We start from the raw sequence: 20,219 nt of genomic DNA on the forward strand, positions 1-20,219 counted from the left end.
TCTGCAACTTTCAGAAGTGTTTAGTCTGCCCTGTGCATTCCCTGATCTGCACAAGTATAGGGAGTGGCCTGTAGCTGGGAAAGAGCCACCGTAAACAGGAAGGGGAAAATTTTTCTGGATGTTATGTGGATCCAGAAATAATGTGTAATTGCATCCGCCAGAGAGGGAAGACCACACACTCTGCAGAGATGTGGGGACAAACTAGCCTTGGAGGATTAAGAAACAGTACAGCAAAAACATATAAATGATTCCTTCAGGGTGGATAGCTGGAGATGTGACAGGGAAAAGAAGCTGTGATCAGCAATAGAAGGCTACCTGCCTCTCCATCACATGTCCTTTTGTCCTGTTTGAATTTCTCATGTGCACACGGATTGCATTTGTAAACCTTTTTAAAGGGGGAAGTATCAGGAGTCCAACCCTGGGGTAAGACTCTGGCTTTGCCACTCAAGAACTGTGTAAAACTGGGCACATCTTGGTTTGCTTGCCACTGAAATAGACTTGCTTTTGGTTTCAGTGAAGACTAACTGAACACTTTAAACAACTAATAGTGCCTGGCACTTCTGGGCAAATCTTTCCACTTTCTTCTGAGTTATTATGAATGCTTCTGACAAAAGCACCCAACTTTTCTTAGGGGGAACACATCTGCCCCACCAGCCCAGGTGCTCCAGAAAGGCAATGGCTCCTTCCCTCTACCGCAAATCCAGAAATAGACAAGTTATGAAGTTGTGACCTCTGCCACCCCTAACACAGGAATAAATCAGTCCATGGAAAAGGGTGCTGTGGCTTTTACTGAAAATTCTGGGAAAGAAGGTTCCTCTTGACAGTCTGCTTTCTTCAGAGAAGCAGCCCCTGAGAGGCTGCCCATGCTCCAGTAGATGGCCCTACACCCATACTCATACAGATAGCTCTGAGTGGGCTCAGTGGGTAAAACTTAAAAAAAAGACATATGAACACATGAAATTGCCTCCAATATGGGGGCGGGATTAGAGTGAAGAGAATGAGGTATGGACTAGATCAAAACAGTGCATGCATGTATGAAATTATCAAGAAATTTTTAAAAATTATCACTCAAACAATTTTCAAAAGAAAGGAATGTTTTTTATTGAAATTGCTAAGTGAGTGGATTGGAGCTTCTGGCGGTCAGGGATCCAGTTTGAGAATGAAAGCCAAGAACGGTGAAAACAAAATTTAAGGAATGTGTGGTCCTAGCTGGGTGTAGTGGCACGTGCCTTTAGTACCAGCACTCAGGAGGCAGAGATAGGCAGATTCTGTGAGTTTGAGGCTAGCCTGGTCTACAGAGTGAGTTCTAGGACAGTCAGGACTACACAGAGAAACCCTGTCTCAAAAAAAAAAAAAAACAGAAAGAAAAGAAAGGAAGGAAGGCAGACGAAAGAAAGGAAGAAAGAAAAAGAAAGAAAGAGTGGTTCTGATGATGTCACTTGAATGTCTCTAGCAAGTTTCTACTCAATATCACTTGCAACCAGAAGAGGCCTGAAGAATTCAGTAGTGATTATCAATATCCAGTTCATTCAGTACATGCAGAGCCCAGACAAAAACATCAGAAATCACACCAAGAGCTAGCTGGTAAAAGAGACAACCATGCAAAGTAACACCTGCTAAAATAGAGATATGCTTGGGATGCTGTAAGTGTTGTACCAGACTATTTAGGGAAAGAATGGGCTAGGCATAATAGAGTTCAACTAAAAGGATGCAGTTTGGTGAATGGCAAAGAATAAGTGCATTCTGTACAAAGACATAAGGAACCGTGATGTGTTCAGAGGAAAGATGAGGTGAGTGACCATGGATCAAACTGTGGAGCATCCCCTACATCATGTCCAAGGATACAATGCAGAGCCTGCTCATTGTGGGGCATCACATCAGCTCCTCTTCTTGTTACTGTGACCAAATACTTGACAAGAAGTACCTAAAGGACAGGAAATTTACTTTGGCTCACAGTTCAAGGAGACTCCACAATGGTGGGCAAGTCATAGAAATAGGAGCTTGAGGCAGCTGGTCACATTGCGTCTGCAGTCAAGAAGCAGAGAGCAATGGATGTTGGTGTTCAGCCATCTTTCTCCCTTTTATGCAGTTTGGGACCATAGAATGGCCCTGCCCACAGTTAGGGTGAGTCTTACAACCTCACTCTAGAAAATCCCTCACAGACAATGCCTAGAGATTTGTTTCCATGGTGACTCTAAATCCCATCAAGTTGGCAATTGACATGAACTATCACAGATAACATTCAAAGATTTAACTCCCTGGGAGAGATATGGTGGGGTTTTTCAGTAAAGGATATTTTAGAGGATTAGAAAGATTGTTCAGTTGATAAAGTTCCGGCTATGCAAACTTGAGGAACTGAATCATATACTCAGCACCCAACTCAAAAATGCTTGGTATAGAGTACATACCCAAAGTCCCAGTAGATCAAGATAGGAGGATCCCTGGGGCTTGCTAGCCAGACAGTCTAAATGAATTGATGAGCTCTGGATTCACCAAGAGCCCTTATCCCACAAAATAAGATAGAGTGATTGCCCAAGACGCCTAGTGTTGACCTCTGGCCTCCATGTGTACATACATGTTCACATGCACCTATGCACATGCGTGTATATACACATACACACACACACACACACACACACACACACTCACACAGGATTAGAGGGGCTTATAGGCTGTGGTCTAGCTAATTCAACAATGACTGTCCACCAATGAAAAGTTCAAGAATCTAGTAGTGTTCAGTCCACAAGGCTGGATGTCTCATCTGGTCTTAAGTATATGCCAGAGTCTCAAAGAGGCAGGCTCTAATGCCAGTGAAGGAGTGGACACGCCAACAAATACAAGCAGGCAAAGAGAGCATGTCCTTCTTCCATGCCCTTTATAAATGCTGCCCCAGAAGGTGTGACCCAGATGAAAACTGTATCTTACCCGCTAAAATATCTGGATTAAAAATTTGCTTTTCCCACTTCAAATGATTTGATTAAGCAAAATCCTTCATGGGTATACCCAGCCCTTTGTGGTCCAAATGTAGTCAAGCTGACAGCCAAGAAAGGCCGTCACATCCCCCAAAGCCCCAACCTACAAATACCATCAACATATGAATTCCCAACAGTTTGGGACACATGCAAACCTTAGCTGTAAGATGAAGTGCAGAAAAGAGGTGAGGGTATAGGCTTCCAAGTGCAGACTCCACAGAAGTGGCTGTATTTTTAAGTGCTGCTTAAAAGTTCCCTTTTCATCAAATGCCGTTTGAGAAAGCAGAAAAGGGACATGCTCACCTGTGAAGGAAAATACACAGTGCCTATCTATATAAGGTGCTACACTGTCAGATGTGTCCTTAGGTGATGACAAGCAATTTAAGGGAAGGCTATAAAGGTGTTTTAGAAGTCTCCCAGTGCTGAGATGTATATGTATATTTGGGGGCTGGGGGGCATAGGTACAGCAGTGTAGTGACATCAGAGACATGTCCCTCCTTTACGGTCTCTAAAAATGTTTGGATTCTGGGGAACGCACAGCCAGCTGTCATAGAGAAGGTGAAGAGCGAGCGGCATGTCCAGGTGAGAGATGAAAGAGGGAACTTTGTTCTCACACACCCACACACATCCCATCCTCCCACGAACGACCGCATCTTATCCCGAGAACCTGGATCACCTCCAACACGTTCCTGTGGAGACCAAGTAGAGGGATCCTCGTACCAGAGGGGCACCTGCTCTGGGTGGAGCCTCCGAGACTGAGACTGTCTCCACTGTGAGGAGGGGACAATATCTGAGTTCCCTGCAGCCTGCTCCCCTCAGCCCCCCCTGCATGCCTGCCTCTCAGCACCTCCCAGCCGCAGAGGAGGGGCTGTGTCCCTGCTGCTGGAGTTAATTACAGTAATTATACCTGCTCCTTCTTCAGCTCTGGTTCCCTTTGTTCCCAGTTTCCTGCCCGTTCATTTGCAAATCTAATCGCTCTGTGGATTGATTTTGTTGGTTTTTTTTTTTTTTATCATGGGATGGAGAGACAAAGATAGGAAGCAAAAACTGGGGGGTAAGAAAAGACGGACTTGGGAGTGGGCTGGAAGGAGTATGAAGGAGACAGCCCAAGGGAACAGATGGGAGCCTGGAAGACTCAGGTGACTGGAAACACAAAACACCTACCTCTGCCACCAGCCAAGGCCTGAGAGGTGGAGACCACAGGAAGGGACATCTGAACCTTCCACTTAGTTTCCAGCTTCTCCCAACACAAGACAAGGATGGGGTTAAGGACATAACCGAAAACATGGCACTTAAGAAAATAGCCAGTGACTAGGGTATAGTTAAGTGGCAGAGTGGGTCATTGCAAAGCATGCAGGAGGCCCTAGACCTCATCTCCAGAAGAAAAGAAGCAAGGAAGAAAACAGGAAGATAGAATTCTGTTTGCTTGCTCTCCCTCCTAAAGTCAACCAGGATTTCGTGAAAACCTATCCCCCCAAAAGCGTCCTCATTCTAAATGGGGCTCTCCTGAATCTAGGGAAAAAAAGAGCATCCTTATCCTTTATATACTGACAAAAGAAGCAGCTGAACAGACCCGCTTTGCTTCCGGGGTTGTCGCCACCCAATCCTATGCTTTCATCCTCTGATCACACTTCCTCTGGCTATTCACAAAAGTACAGGTTTCTTAGTTGCTGTAGCATGTCTGAATGTCCCCTTGTTATGTAAAGTCCATCAAGCAAGCACATAACCTTTTTCCCTGTCTCCTTTGTTACAGGTACCTCAGTGTTGCAGGTGAGGAATTTGACACTAACCTGAAGCCAGCCTGGGAAAACTGCAAAGACCTGGCTCAAACAATCCTGGCGGGCACCTTGTTCCCTTGATCTCACCAGGGATTCAGGGATCCCTGAGACTTTGGCTCACCCAGAATGCCTGACTCTGGTATCAGGAAAGTGAGAGGGGAGGCAGAGATTTGAACATAGAGCAAGAGGGATGCAGCTATTCATCCAAGACATGAGCGGTGGGTGTCATCTCCTGCTCAATCCCATCCTGGAGATCTTGAAATGAACCTGGTCCAGGACTTCACAGACATGCTCTAACAGTGCTCTGAGATTTCTTGAAGATCCCCCAGGGAACACAGGTGTGATGATGCTCACCTTGAATCCCAGCACTCAGGAGGATCTCCATGAGTTCAAGGCCTGCCTCTTCTATATACCAAGTTCCTGGACTGTATAGTAACACTGAGGCCTCATCTCAAAAGACAAACACCAACAAAAATGGGGCCCTCCTGGGGAAGAAGATGGGCAGAAACAAATGAGCAGACATCCTACACACATATACTAAGATCCCACCAATGGTCTTTACTGGGTTCTAAATGTTTGCTTTAAAAGCAATACAACTTAAAAAAAAAGGGGGGGGGGAGCCCCGTATCAAATATTAGGAAACAATTGATTTGCTCCAAATCTGTCAGGGGAAACTGAGGCTCAAACAGTTCTAATGGCCTTTTGTTCCATACCATACAACATTCAGACCCCAGGTCTCTTGTCTTCCAGGTGAGGGAGATTTCCACTACCCAGTACTGCTGGTCAGGGTGCCAGAGGGCACCAAGGGAGAGCTAAAGTTTCTGATTGTTCCCGGGGCCTGAAGGAAGGGAGGGCAATGTGACCAATGACATCATCTTCCCAGAAGTTCTTCGAGGAGATGGTGTGACAGTTTCTAAAACTGGCTGCTGCTCTACTCCAGTATGGTATTTCTAGCACCTGGCCACCACCATGACTCCCACCCCACTAAGAGGCAGAACTATTTTTTGAAACATGAAATGACTATGTGGCTGCCATGGAGAGTAAATATGGCAGACATGATGGTCCTGGCTGTTGGCAACTCTGCTATTATTCAGACTCTTTCCCTGCACATCCAATTAATTCACAGAAAAGGTCACAGTTCAGGACAGTTTGGAAGCAGAGGTGGGAAATAGGTGTGGGTGTCACGATCAGCCTACAGATCAACTCTTCCAGATGACAATTCCCCACATAGCATTCAGCCAATGTTTACAGAGTACCTACCATGAGTCAGAGTCAGAACAGAGTCCCCGCCCCAGAGAAGCACAGTATAATTGGGGAGGCAGACACATCTAGATTCAGAAGTAATTATCATGCAATAAGTTAAGTTGATGTTAAAAATAAAAGTTTGGGGAGTGTTGGAAACAAGGGTATCAGCCTCCAATGTTGAGCATCCTGGAATGGAGAAGGTGAAAAGATTTCCCAGGCTGTGGTTTTCAGTTCTCAGAATGCAAATCTTTTGGTCCAAGTCCAACCCTAAGAATAAAAAGATTGCCATACAACCCTTGCTTAGAAACAATCAAGGGTTTAAGAAATGCCTTTGACTCTTTTTGGTTGAAGGGGCAGTGAAACAGGGTCTGACTCTGTATCACTTGGACTCCTGGTAGTCCTCCTGCCTCCTCCCGCCTCCTCCCACCTCCTCCTGCCAAGTGTTGGCGTTACAGATGTGAGCCACCATGTACAGTTTCATTTCACATTTTATAGACAAGAGTTTTAGTAATCCCCCATAATCCATTCTGCAGACAATAGCATTCCGGTGTGTGTGTGTGTGTGTGTGAGAGAGAGAGAGAGAGACGGGACGGGGGGGGGGAGACAGAGAGAGACACAGAGAGACAGAGAGACAGAGAGAGACAGAGAAACAACTTACTGGAGTCAGTTTTTTTCTCTAACTACATGGGTGCTCTGGATCAAACTCAGGTCCTCCAACCTAGTGGTAAGACCCTTTTCCCACTGAGTGATCTTAATAACCAACACTTAGCCGGGCGTTGGTGGCGCACACCTTTAATCCCAGCACTCGGGAGGCAGAGGCAGGCAGATCTCTGTGAGTTCAAGGCCAGGCTGGACCGACAACCTCCAAAACAGAGAAACCCTGTCTTGTAAAACCAAAAAAAAATAACCAACACTTGAGCATCCTTACTGGGCTCTATGGCCACCTGAAATACCAATTGTGCTTCTCTCCTCTACCTCCTTGACCAAGCCATGGCCAAGTTCTAGATAGTGCATATCTAATAAACATGAGACTTTTGCATTATATCTTTAAAAGAGAAAATATGTCATTTCTTCATCCATTCTGGCTGGAATAAGACATGGTATGGAAGTATTCTAGATAGTATAAGTAAAAGAAGCACCTTAGAAATAGTTGGTTCTGGGTCTCTTTACCTTAGAATCCCATGCCCACGTAAGAGACAAAAGGAAAACTCTAGTCTTCTTCAAGGTGTTAATATTGTATTAGTCTGAATTCTGCACAGGAGCAAAAGGAAATGGCAATATATATTCATTCAGTCAAAACTGGATGTCCCAAGATCTGTACTTGGCAAATTGAAAAGCCGATGCTGTACTTCTGGTGCAAGCCTCAAAGCTAGGAACCTGGGGAGCCAATGGCAGCAGCTTCAGCTCAACTCCCAAAGCCTAGAACTGGGAGAAATGATGGCTTAATTTATCCAGTAAAAGGCAGAGCTTGAGTCCACAGAGCAGCAGTGTCTCAGCTTGAAGAAGGAGTGCTTCCTCTTACCTGGCCTTCTGTAGACATGCTCACAGGGCATCAGATGAAGCCTGTCCACATCAGAGAGGACTATCTGCAAATTCAAATCATAATGTTATCCAGAAATACTCTTACAGACACAGGTAGCCAAAAAAATAATAATAAAATACTTGATCACTCCATGGCCCAGTGATGTCAAAAAATTAACCATCATGAAATCTCAGGAATCAAGTCAACTCCTGACCAAAAAAATCATCCACTAGCTTAAACTTCTTTTCCACTTGTCTCATGATTTTTTTTTAATTTTCATTCATTTTACACCAACAACCGTTCCTCCTCCTTTCCCTCCTCCCACTCTCTCCCACCTCTCCCCACCCCAACCTACCCCTTATCCACTCCTAGGAAAGGGTAAGGCCTCCTATGGGGAGTCAACAAAGCCTGGCACATTAAGTAGAGGCAGGACCAAGCCCCTCCCCCCATCAAGGCTGAGTAAGGGGTCCTACCATGTGGTAGCTTAAACTTTTAATTTCTTATTTCCATGAAGATCCCATCCCATGCTCCCATACACATACGTCTTCACTTCACATACACTATGGAAGCACCCAGAATAGGCACTCAAAAATGTCTTGAGGGGTTTGTTATTAGGTAAGATCAGTGACCTGGTTCCTCACTGTTATTTAGTGAATCACAGTTATGAGAGATTGAGTTTTAAACAGGGTTCTGAAGACACTGAATGTACCTGATGCTGTATCTGGAGATACGAAAAACAGTATATTGTTAGAGGTCTACTTAATGATTTGGGAAAAGTTTTGCATTTTTTTCTCTCTTAAATGGCTTTGTCAAATACACAATACAGAAGCCACAGAATTCACCTTATCTGTATTAGCCAATCCTGGGATTTTCACAAGCAGGAAACGTCCTTTTGTAGTACGTGACTGAAAATGCTATTCTTCTCAACGCTACTAGGAAGTGTCTGTGAAACACAAGGGAGCTGTATGTGCTATAGCCAAGAGGAGAGGTTGAACCAGCCTTATCCTGAGAATGCTCTGGAAGGATGCCACCCAGGGAAACAAAGGAAAGGCTCCACAGAAAGACAAACTGGAGAAGAACTCAGTTTATTAAAAGAAAAGGGAGAGAAGAGAAGCATGAGAAGGAGTTTCGCCCCAGTGGGACTTCTCTCTGAATCGCCATCGGGAAGACCTAGTGCACAGAGCCACAGACACAGAATGCCTGCATGTGAACGCTTTCATGGCAGAGTGGTTCCAGGGAACTCACTTGCCATCTTACATGACATGTTAGTTGTGTCTACAGAGGAGGAAGAGCATGTTTTTAACCCATTCATTTCTGAGGCACAATGTGCCAAATTTCCATTCCCTCAAATATGTTGCCCTTTTATTCTCTCACCACCACTTGTGAGGATTGGCTTGGCTAGGTGATGGCACCTCAGTATCCAACCAAACACTTCCCTTGGTGGTGCTGAGAGTGTATTTTGTTGGAGTAGTTAACATTCATGACCAAGTGACTCTAGTGAAAAAACGTCCTTGATAGTACAGGTGAGGCTCGTCCACTCATTAGAAAACTGGTAAAAGCAAAACCAACATTCCTCTAAGAACTTCTTCCCAGAGTGTAGCAGCACCTTCTAGCTGACAGTTTTCTAACCTTCCAGCTTACCTAAAATTTTGTGGCTTGCTTAGCCATGTGTAACTAGTGCTTGGAGATACAATAGATAGATAGAGGTAAGTGGTGTGTGTGTGTGTGTGTGTGTGTGTGTGTGTGTGTGTGTGTGTGCATGCCTTTGTGTGCACATGTGTATGTGTGTATTCAGCCCTGATACCTGAAAGTTCTATCTCCATTCTTTATACCAGTTGCAATCCAAAATATTGAAAAGAAAATTCTGTAAAAATTCCACATCAAGACAAATCAAAATTTTCACATTCTGAGAACCTTGCTGAATCCAAACAAATGAAATGATTTGTAGGCCTAGCCTGCTGCTCCCTCCCATCATTCCAGCTTCTTCCCAACATTCATTGTTTGAACATTGATCACCTCTCATTTTATTTGTATACTGTGCATTTAAGGGATGGCATAGTTAAGATCCTGAACATGTACATGACTGTCTTTCCTGCCATTAGCCCCTAAATAAGACAGGACAGGAAAATATTTATGTAGCAATTATATCATAATAAATATTATGAAATATTTAGAGATGACAAAAATATACAGAGAGGTGTGTTAGGGGCTATAGGTAAATACTCTGCCATTTTATATAAGGAACTTGGACAGCTGTGAATGTTTGTGTCTTAGGAAAGTGTGTCTTGAATGTGTCCTACAGATACTAAGGAAATTGTGTGTATGTGTATGTGTACACATATGAATGATGCAGCCACAGGCAGCAGTGATGTCAGAGATATCTATATCCTGCTGGCTCTGTTTCTCTCAAAGAGCCCTGACTAATGCTCCATTCAAGCAGATCAGGAAGTAGCATACAGGAATTCTACACTCAATCTATCCTAAAGTAGGAGATGTTGGCACACTTAGTATCATGGAGGAGGTTGTAGAGGAAGTCTTTGTGCAGTGATAAAGAACCTTGGCCCAAAACAAGAAGTAGAGAGGATTTTTCAGAAATTATTGATTGCCTGAGGTGGAAGTAAAGGGAGAATAAATCAATGATTGAAGATGTATTTGGAGCCTTAGGGAGAAAAAGGGGTGACGCTTCCTATTCATGGCTATTTGTCACCTCATGGCCTCAAAGGAGCTTCCTCTGTTATTCCTGGCTACTCATGAAGGGTTAGTGCTTCCAAATTGTTTCAACTTCCTCTATCAATTGACCAAACCCCATGCCGCACTGAAGTAAATGCCTCAATGACAGAAGGTTCTCAAAACTGAAATTTTTCATGTCCTTTCAAAGTGTGGTGTGACTTGAGACTCAATGCTTCAATTGATAAAAATCTTTTCATCAGAAATGCTAACTTGAAACATCAAATATTCAGAACCAGAACATGCTGAAAATTATCTAAGGTGGGGATATTCTTGGTACTGTTCTTTGGACTGCTGTCAATGACCTTGACAGTGAAGCATCTATTCCAGAAAATGTCAAAAGCAGAAAGATGTATTTAGATGATGCCATATGAGTTCACTGTGCATATTCACTGAGTGGATTTGATTTGACTGCTACAGCAAAACCAATGAACTTGAACTTCAGTGTTTTTTGCATGGGAAAAACCATGACTGTATGCAACCATTGCTCTCTCCTTAGGCAACATTCAAAACCCAAAAGTAAACTCTGAAAGAAAATCTGAAAAATTTCTACAGCAAAAGAAGATAAATGTTAGCTAGGATCAATACAGTAAAACTCAAAATCAAATAAGCAAATCTAAACATCACCTAAAGCCCACTGTGAGGTCATCCTCAGTAATGTCTGGGAAGGTGAAGCTCACGAGATGAGAGAAAATGTAGGGTAACCTTGCACTCTGCATAACCATTCCAATCTGTTTTCAAATAAGTACCCATACCACAAAGGTCACCCTTGTTTAACTCATTTACACAGGTAGATTTTAATACACTCAAAATTCAGACCTGAGCAGTTTGTCTGAAAACCCTGAGCTGACCTAGATCTTTTTATTTCAATCATTTCACAGTACTATTATTAAAATAATGTGAATTTCTGGATAGAACCACTCAAATGTGGTATGAACACAAAACTTCTTCAAGGATTTGATGAGATACAGCACCAGCAGCAAAGAACAGTCAAAACATTTTTGTGCCACAGAATTCCAAAATGGCAGCCAAGAAAAGAAATGGAATTTTCTAGCATAATCCAGAATAGCTCCTTGAGTCTCTCTCAAGAAAACCAGCTTGTAAGAAAGTAACTGAGTTTCCGGATTTCTGAGAATTCTCACAATGTCTAATAACTTAGAGAGATGACCTAAGACAGTGATGGACATATCTAGAAAATACAATCCCTGAAGAGGGATCAGAAGCAAGAGGAGGCTGCTATAGAGTATTATTTTAAGGTGTGTTACATTTGTTCATGCTGTGGAACATTTGTTTAATGATGCAAAGATATATTGTATCGTTTTGTGTTTCATTTGTTTAACTCTGTGAAGCTGTGTTATTTTGCCTGTCTAAAATACCTGATTGGTGTAATAAAGAGCTGGACAGACAATGGCTAGGCAGGAAAAAGGATGGGTGGAGCTGGCATGAAGAAAGAATAGATAGAAGGAGAAAAAGAGAGGATCTAGGAACAAGAGAAGGAGGAGGACTCTAGGGGAAAACCGCCCAGCTACCTAGCAAGCCACAGAGAAAGAAATAAATAAAGGTATACAGAAATGAGAAAGATAAAAGCCCAGAGGCAAAAGATAAACAGGATAATTTAAGTTAAGAAAAGCTACCTAGAAATAAGCCAAGCTAAGGACAGGCATTCCTAAAAAGAAGTAAGTCTCCATGTGATTATTTGGGAGCTGGGTATTAACCCCACCAAAAGAAAAGAGAATCATAAAACAACCAACAACAAGAGACATCCATGCTTGCACATTTCCAGGTAGAAATACAGCAAAAATGTTATAAGCCCCATCTGACTATCTTAAGTTTTAAGAAAACAACAGAACTAATTCCCTCATGGGTTTTATACTCTAGAACTTAGTAAATATATTTTCAAAACCAATAGGTAAAAGATCATAAAACAATAAAGTAGAATGGTAAGGAACTTAGCAGCAATAAAGGAACAAATTATAGGTGAAAATTAACTTACTGCCGTTCTAATAAGTAAATTAAAAACATCTGAATGAAAATACAATAGACCCTGATGAAAAATAGACAGCATTAGGGGAAAGCCTGATGTAATCACAGTGAATGGAAACAAAATAAGGCAGAAATTAAGGCAATTAGACATGGGATGATAGGTACAAAGGACAAAGATTGCCAAACATAAGGATAATTGATTCCCCGAAGTTTAAAAAAGGATCACATATTCTGAAATATAATATAGAAAAATCCTTTACTACAATAAAGAGGAAAAAATCAAAGTGCTTCAACAAATAAACTATGAAGAGCAAGCATCAGAATATATAGTCTAAGGAGAAAGAAATTAAAGGAATACAAACAGGAAGAGAAGTCAAACTACTATTCCTGGATGATACCATACATAAAAAACCCCAAAATTTCTACCAAAAAATTTTAGAAATGATCAGCAATTTCAGGAAACTGGCTGAAAAAGCAACAGTGTTTCTATACACTAACAACAAATATGAGAGAGAGAGAGAAAGAGAGAGAGAGAAAGAGAGAGAGAGAAAGAGAGAGAGAGAGAGAGAGAGAGAGAGAGAGAGAGAGAGAGAGAGAGAGAGATCATGGACTACTCCATCCACAATAGCCTCAAAGAAAATAAAATATCTAGGAATAAATCTAACCAAGGAGGTGAAAGATTTCTACAATGAGAACTTTAAATCTCTGAAGAAACATATTGAGAAAGACAGCAGAAAAGTGAAAGACAGCCCATGCTTGTAAGTTAGCAGAATGAATGTTGTGAAAGTGACCATTCTACAAAAGTTACTTATAGATTCAATGCAATCCCAATCAAAATCCCCATCTCATCCTTCACAAAAGTAGAAGATAAGCTATATTAAAATTCATTTGGAATCACAAAAGACCCAAGATAGCCAAAGCAAACCAAAGCAAAATTAACAACACCAGAAAGAATACCATTCCAAACTTCAAGACCAATGGAACAAAATAGATGACCTAAACATGAGTACATATAGCCACAGTCATTTAATACTTGACAAAGATGCCAAAACACACACTGGAGAAAAAGCACTGTCCTCAACAAATGGTTCTGGGGTAAGCGATGTCTACATGGAAAAGAATGAAATAAGACTGTATCACATTGTACCACAACAAACTTCAAATGGATCTAAGACCTAAGTGTGAAACCTGAAACAGTTAAACTGCTACAAAGCTTAGGCAGTAACCTACATGATCCAGGAGTCAGAAAAGACTTTCTGAGTAGGACTCCATTTGGCCAGGAAATAAGACCAACAATTGACAAGTAAGACCTCATAACATTTAAAACTTTTGATATTTATGACATTAAAAAAGCATCATAAAGGGATTTTGTTTAGTTTTGTTTTTTAGAGACAGGGTTTCTTTGTGTAACCCTGGCTGTCCTTTGCTGTGTAGACCAGGGTAGCCTTGAACTCACACAGATCCTCCTGCCCCTGACTCCCGACTACCTGGGCCAGAAGAGACCAGAAGAGGGAGTCAGATCAGGGGGAGCTGGAGTTAGAGGTGGTTATGAGCCACATAATGTGGGTGCTGGGAACTGAACTTGGGTCCTCTCTAAGCATTCATAACCATTCACTGAGCCATCTCTCCAATCCACAAAAATAAAGTTTTACATTAGATCTTATCCCAAGCCTCCAGTTTCTGCACCAAAAAAAGTAACTAGGAGGACCTTTCGTTTTATGGGAACCATCATGCTGGGAGCCCTTCTGTCTGCTCCCAGCTGTGCCTTAACCAGCCCAGTTCAGACCCTTTCAGTTGCAGAGTGCATGTTGACAAGGTATCTTTGTTTGTTTGACTGTTTTGAGACTGGGTATCACGGGTTAGGCCTGGCTGTCCTGAAACTCACCTTGATCTCCCTGTCTCAGCCTCCAGAGCCCTAGGGTGAAAGGCAGCCATGTGTCACCACGCCCACAGGCAGACCTGTTTCAATGGCAACAAAGAGCAGTTGAAGTCTTTTCCTTCTGCATGGCTGAAGTACTAAACCCCCATCTCATTACAAGGAGAAAAGAATGACAGCATACCTGACCTTGAGAGTGGGACGCTGCAAGTTGGGCTGCCCTCCCGTGCTGGGTGCAGAGACAAGATCCAGAGTGTGCCTCTCAGATGAGATGCGCCGGCCTCTTAAATGGACCTGCGTGGCCTCCTGCTTTTTGCTCAAAAGTGTGGAAAGGAGCCAAACATAGTATAGTATAGTGACTAGGAAAGGACAAGGCACCAAATGGCGCAGGTTCCCATCCCATTTGTCTCTACTTAGTGACTTTGGGCAATTTCCATTTGTCTATGCTTCCTTATCCACTCCTGAACAACAAGGCTGGTAATAGCACCTGACCTCACCCAGCCATTGGGTGACTGAAAGAAAAGCAGCTGGCGTAAGTAATGTAAATTCTTTTAACTGTTAATTAGGACTTCACACTTGGAGTCATTTGGTCCTGCGTCCCTTGGAACCTCAGACATGACTTTCCAGCTACGAGACTGAATCTTTTTCTCTCCCCACAGTTGTGAACAACCGCCACCCACTGGGCAGAGAAAGGGCGCCACCTCTTGGGGAGATTCAACTCTAGGGTCAGTACAATCTCCTGGGCCTTTGGCCAGAGGCCTTGAAAATCAACAGGCAACTAAATCATAGAAACATGTCTCTGCTCCCCCGTTGGACTGAAGACGATCCTTGCCCCTACAGCCATGTTTGGATGCACAAAAACTAACTAAATGCTGTACTGAATTTGCCATATTTTTAAAAAGTCATTTGAAAAGAAAAAGAGAGGGTGAAAGTTTAGAATGGGAATCCACAGTGGATATTATCAGACCTGTCTAAAGTGGGGAATCACTAGACTTCACTGCCCCCACCCCTGACACTGACCCCAGATTCCTTCAGCTATGTTCAACTAGGGGGAAAAAACAATAAAGTCATTCTTTGGTGCTAGAAATAGAGCAGTAGACGTTGTGTCTAAAAGGCAAGATGTAATTAGGGATTACATAATTTGACCCTTAATAACATAAAAGCCTATGGTTTGGCTTTCACACACTCCTGTGACTCCTTTTTTAAAGTATATTATAGCAGAAGTAAAGGCAGCAGCAACTTTGGGTCATAGAATCAGTCACGTAGTAACTATTCAGACCCCATCCCCACAGCATTGATCATCTTGGGACAATACCAGAAAGGTATGAACCAGAAAGGCCATACAGGCAGAAACACATGAGATGACAACACAGGAACCCCAAGTTAAACCCAAGATCCCCTGTCTGAATGCTTCATAACTTTAGAGGAGTCTGGAAAGATTATTTGGTCTTAGTTTTTCAACTGCATAATGAGGATGATGAAAATAATGCCCGCCAACCCACCTGCCAAAGCTGGCCTGAGGCCACCTGAGATGCAGGGTTAGAGACTAATGTCCATCAAATGAGTGTGTTCTTGGATGGTCAAGCACTTCACACTTGTATCCTCAATCCCATGAGAAATGTACTGCTATCCATAGCCTGCTAGCAAGCACATTTATAGAAATACATTTCCCAATGGCTCCCATAGCTCATAAGTTACGGTAGATAAGACTCAAATATAGGCACACTTATATTTCCAGTGTAACATTTTAGAAATGAGAAAAGTACCAGTCATGAGCAATGGCTCACACCTGTTATTTCATCACTTGGAGACAGAAGCAGGAGAGTCACTGCAAGTTTGAGGTTGGTCTGGGATAATCCCAGCACTTGGGAGGCAGAGGCAGGCGGATCTCTGTGAGTTCGAGGCCAGCTTAGTCTAGAAAGCAAATTCCAGGACAGCCTCCAAAACAATACAGAGAAACCCTGTCTCTAGAAAAAAAGGAGTACTAGAGCAGCTGAAATGGGTCAAGTCATTGCCAACAAGTTTGATGACTGAAATAGGACCAACCTTCAAGGTCTGAGCCTGGGAAAGAAGAAAGAAGGCCATGGGAGCTAGAGCAGAATGAACCGAGCAAAGGACAGCAGACCGTGAGGTTGGGAAGAAACCCAGGAGGCACCTGTGGAGCCTAAGGCCACAAAAAGATAGGGGTTGAAAATCTCAGAGGTGCTAGGCGTTGATGGTGCACACCTTTACTCCCAGCATTCAGGAGGCGGAGGCAAGCAGATCTCTGTGAGTTCGAGGCCAGCCTGGTCTACAGAGCCAATGCCAGGAAAGGCTCCAAAGCTACACAGAGAAATTCTGTCTTGAAAAACCAAAAGAGAAAGAAAGAAAGAGAGTGAGACAGAGAGAGAGAGAGAGAGAGAGAGAGAGAGAGAGAGAGAGAGAGAGAGAATCTCAAAGGTACCTAACAAGATGATCTTTCTTGTTTTTCAGAAGATAATCCCACATTACGACTGACTAATGTTAATCTACCTTACATAGACATCCATATGACACAGTCAAATATGTGTAGCTTACCTATATTCTATTGTTTAGAGCAAATATTAAATAATTTTCAAACCTTGTCCTGGTTTGAGTGTGTCCAAATATACAAAACAGAGTACCTAAGTAGCTTTAAAGACCATGTCTGTGGAGAGACTTCATGTGACAGTGGAATTGTTTCGATGCAAGAGAGTTACCATCTATCCTGAAGACAGAGTAAAGGATGGATACAGAAGAGTCATCTGAAAATTAGGGGTAGCACTGTGGAGCTTTGAATGGGAATGGCCACCATGGGCTTATATGCCTTGTTGGAGAACACATGTCATAGAGGTGGGCTTTGAAGTTTTAAGCTCTCTCCCTTTTTCTCTCTCCATCTCTGTGTGTGTGTCTGTCTCTGTCTCTCTGTCTCTGTCTCTCTCTGTCTCTCTCTCTGTGTCTGTCTCTCTCTCTCTCTGTCTCTGTCTCTCTCTCTGCCTCTCTCTCTGTCTCTGTCTCTCTGTCTCTGTCTGTCTCTCTGTCTGTCTCTCCCTCTCCCTCTCTCTCCCTCTCCCTCTCTCTGTCTGTCTGTCTCTCTCTGTCTCTCTCTCTGTCTCTGTCTCTCTCTGTCTCTGTCTCTCTCTGTCTCTGTCTCTCTCTGCCTCTGTCTCTGTCTCTGTCTCTGTCTGTCTCTCTGTCTGTCTCTCCCTCTCCCTCTCTCTCTCTCTGTCTCTGTCTCTGTCTCTGTCTCTCTGTCTCTGTCTCTCTCCCTCTCCCTCTCTCTCTGTCTGTCTCTCTCTCTCTGTCTCTCTCTCCCTCTCTCTCTCTGTCTGTCTCTCCCTCTCCCTCTCTCTCTCTCTCTGTCTGTCTCTCTCTCTGTCTCTCTCTCTCTCCCTCTCTCTCTCTCTGTCTGTCTCTCTCTCTCTCTCCTCTCTCTCTGACTTCTGCCTGCAGGTCAGGATGTAGCTCTCAGCTACTTCTCTGGCATCATGCCCGTCTGTCACCTGCTATGCTCCCCGCCTTGATGAAATGGACTCATTAACCCTCTGGAACTGTAAGCAAGCCCCCAGTTAAATGCTTTCTTCTATATGTTGCCTTGGCCATGGTGTCTCTTCACAGCAATAGAACAGTAACTAAGACAAGCATCTTCCAGTAAATCCTGAGAAAGGCAGTAGTTTGTCACATTACCTTCCAGTTTATTTCTTTGGGGCTATCTCTTAGTGTTGATGTAGTCAAAAATATTAAAGTGTATATTCAATGCCTGAAGAAAAGATTAGAATGAATATTCAATGTCTTCAAAATGTTTAGTATATATAAATATCATTCCATGATAACTTTTACTGATGTTTTTATTTTATGTACATAGGTGTTTTTTCCTGCATGTGTCTCTGTGCACTGTGTGCATGTGTGCCCCTGAAAACCAAAACAAGGCATCAAATCCTCTGGAACTGGAGTTGCAGAGGGTTATGAGCTGCTGTGTAGGTGCTGGGAATGGAGCAACAAGCGTTCTCAAGGTCTCAGCTATCTCTCCAGACTCCCTGACAATTTTTAATTGTGATAAAACATGCATAACATCTAACCATTTAAGAGTACAGTTCAATGACATTCGGGTCATTCACACTGCTTTGTAACCATCACCATATCCATCTACAACAGTCTCGTCTCTTGAAAAACTGAATTTCTGTACCTATTAAACTAGAACTCCACACTTCCCTTTCACCCCTTCTCTGGCATCCTACGTTTTGTCTCCATGATTTTGCCTACTCTAGTACCTCAACTAAATGGAACCATACAGCACTCTTCTGTGTGAGACGGGCTTATTTCACTAAGTATCACATCTTTAAGACTCACCTACATTGATGTATGTGTCAGCATTTCCTTCCTCTGAATGAGTAAGTGCATTTTCATTTTATAAATCAGATACTTTTCATTCATTCATTGGTCAATGGATATTTGAGTCACTTCTACATCTAGCTATTGTGAGAAACATGGCAGCAAATGTCAGGGAGCATATAATATCTGTTAATTTCCTTGTTCTCAGATATCTAGCATATCTTCAGAAATGAGGTATTACTATATCACATGGCAATCCTATTTTTAATTGCTTTCTAGGCTGCCTTACTGTTTCCCGTAGTCACTGAACCATTTTACATTTTTACCAGCATTGTACCAAGAGTTCAGTTTCTCCACATCCTCACTAATACATGTATATTTCTGTGGCAGAGGTTAACAGTAGCCATCCTAAAGTGAGAGGTGATATTCCCTTATGCGTTTGATACCATTTTCCCATAGTTGATAATGCTAGGCATCTTTTCACTTGTGCATCTCTGGAAAAGCATCAATGTGCATCCTTTGCCCGTGTTTCCATTAGGTTGTTCATCTCTGCTGTTGCTGAGTTGTGTGAATTCTTTGTATTCTGAATGTTAACTTCTCATCAGATATGTGGCTTCCAAACAGGGCTCCATTCCATGTTTTTCTTTTTCATGATGTCATCAATGCCCTTTGAGACTATCAATGTGTCTATTTTTTTCTGATGTCGTCCATGTTTTGAGGTAACCTGTATTCTTTTAATTCCTCTTCGTGCTATTCTGAAAGATGGCTATGATTAATCAAGTGTGAAAACTGAGAGGAGGTGGCTGGGCGACACAAAAGAATGTCAGGGAGTGGAGACTAAAGTGGCTGACAATAGAAATAGTGAAATTTGGTAGATAAAGGCATTTTCGGGTAAGTTTTAGAGATATATTTTAAATATAAACTAAGCAGTATAAACCTGGTTGGGCGGGTATTATATGCAATGAAAAAGAAAGAACAAAGAATGTCTTCTACTTTTGTGGTCTAAATTAAGTGGATGAAAATTCCAACATGAAATGATAAAATCTCTGGGAGAGACTGAATTGTAGAAGGCTTTAACGGATACTTTATATCTCCCAACAGAGTTGCCTGATGAGTAGTTGGATATATTAGCCTAGAATTAAGAGTAAAGATCCATGTTGTGGGTATACATTAGAATTCCCTAGTTGTCGATTTTAACACTGCTGTGAGACAGCCATGAAACTCTGACTGCTCCTGCATTAGATTAGGTCTCATTCACAGCTGTATTAATCTTTGGTAGGCTCACTCACATGTCTAGAAGTCAATGAGTTGTCACATTAAAGAGACCAGCTCAGCTACCTGCTTCACATGCATCATATCCTCAACAGACTGGTTCACAGAGGTCTTCAAGGTCATAAACAAAATGTAAAAGAGGAAGTTCAAGCCAAATAGCCAAGGCATGCTTCAAGCCTCTGATTGTATTCTAGTATTCTGATATCCTATTGGTTAAAGCAAATCATCTGGCCATGCCTATGGACAGACTGGAGGAACACTGCAAAACACCAGGGCCATGAGCCAGAGCCAAGGAGAAGGCAGAGATTGGCATAAATGCAGTTGCTGCATCACAGTTGTGTAGACAGTGAATTTAATGCCTTGGGTCTAGACAGAAACAGATGAAGGACAAGGGAGATGTGTCATTTGTCTTCACCAAGAACCAATAAGAGTGATCACCCTATGCCCCGATTGACTAGCCTACACCTATCATTTGGACTACTTACATCTTTTACTAGAAAGTTTAAATATAATCA

The 20,219-nt window shown here is 42.6% G+C and overlaps 1 long non-coding RNA gene across 2 annotated transcripts in view; it reads right to left on the bottom strand.

Moving 5' to 3' along the window:
- Positions 1-14,489, bottom strand: part of LOC110343510 — an 83,498-nt gene extending 69,009 nt beyond the window's left edge. The window contains exons 1-4 of one of the 2 annotated variants that reach the window (XR_005876199.1): positions 14,288-14,489; positions 14,113-14,186; positions 7,518-7,581; positions 7,215-7,420 (exon numbers count right to left, since the gene is read on the bottom strand). This is a non-coding gene — a long non-coding RNA (uncharacterized LOC110343510). Of the gene's footprint in view, positions 1-7,214; positions 7,421-7,517; positions 7,582-14,112; positions 14,187-14,287 lie in introns of those variants that run through there. The other variant, XR_002385813.2, reaches the window with a different exon arrangement.
- Positions 14,490-20,219: the final 5,730 nt, after the last annotated feature.

This window comes from Mesocricetus auratus, unplaced genomic scaffold (assembly GCF_017639785.1).
Source record: "Mesocricetus auratus isolate SY011 unplaced genomic scaffold, BCM_Maur_2.0 Super-Scaffold_15014, whole genome shotgun sequence".
NCBI classification, from domain to species: Eukaryota; Metazoa; Chordata; class Mammalia; order Rodentia; family Cricetidae; genus Mesocricetus; species Mesocricetus auratus.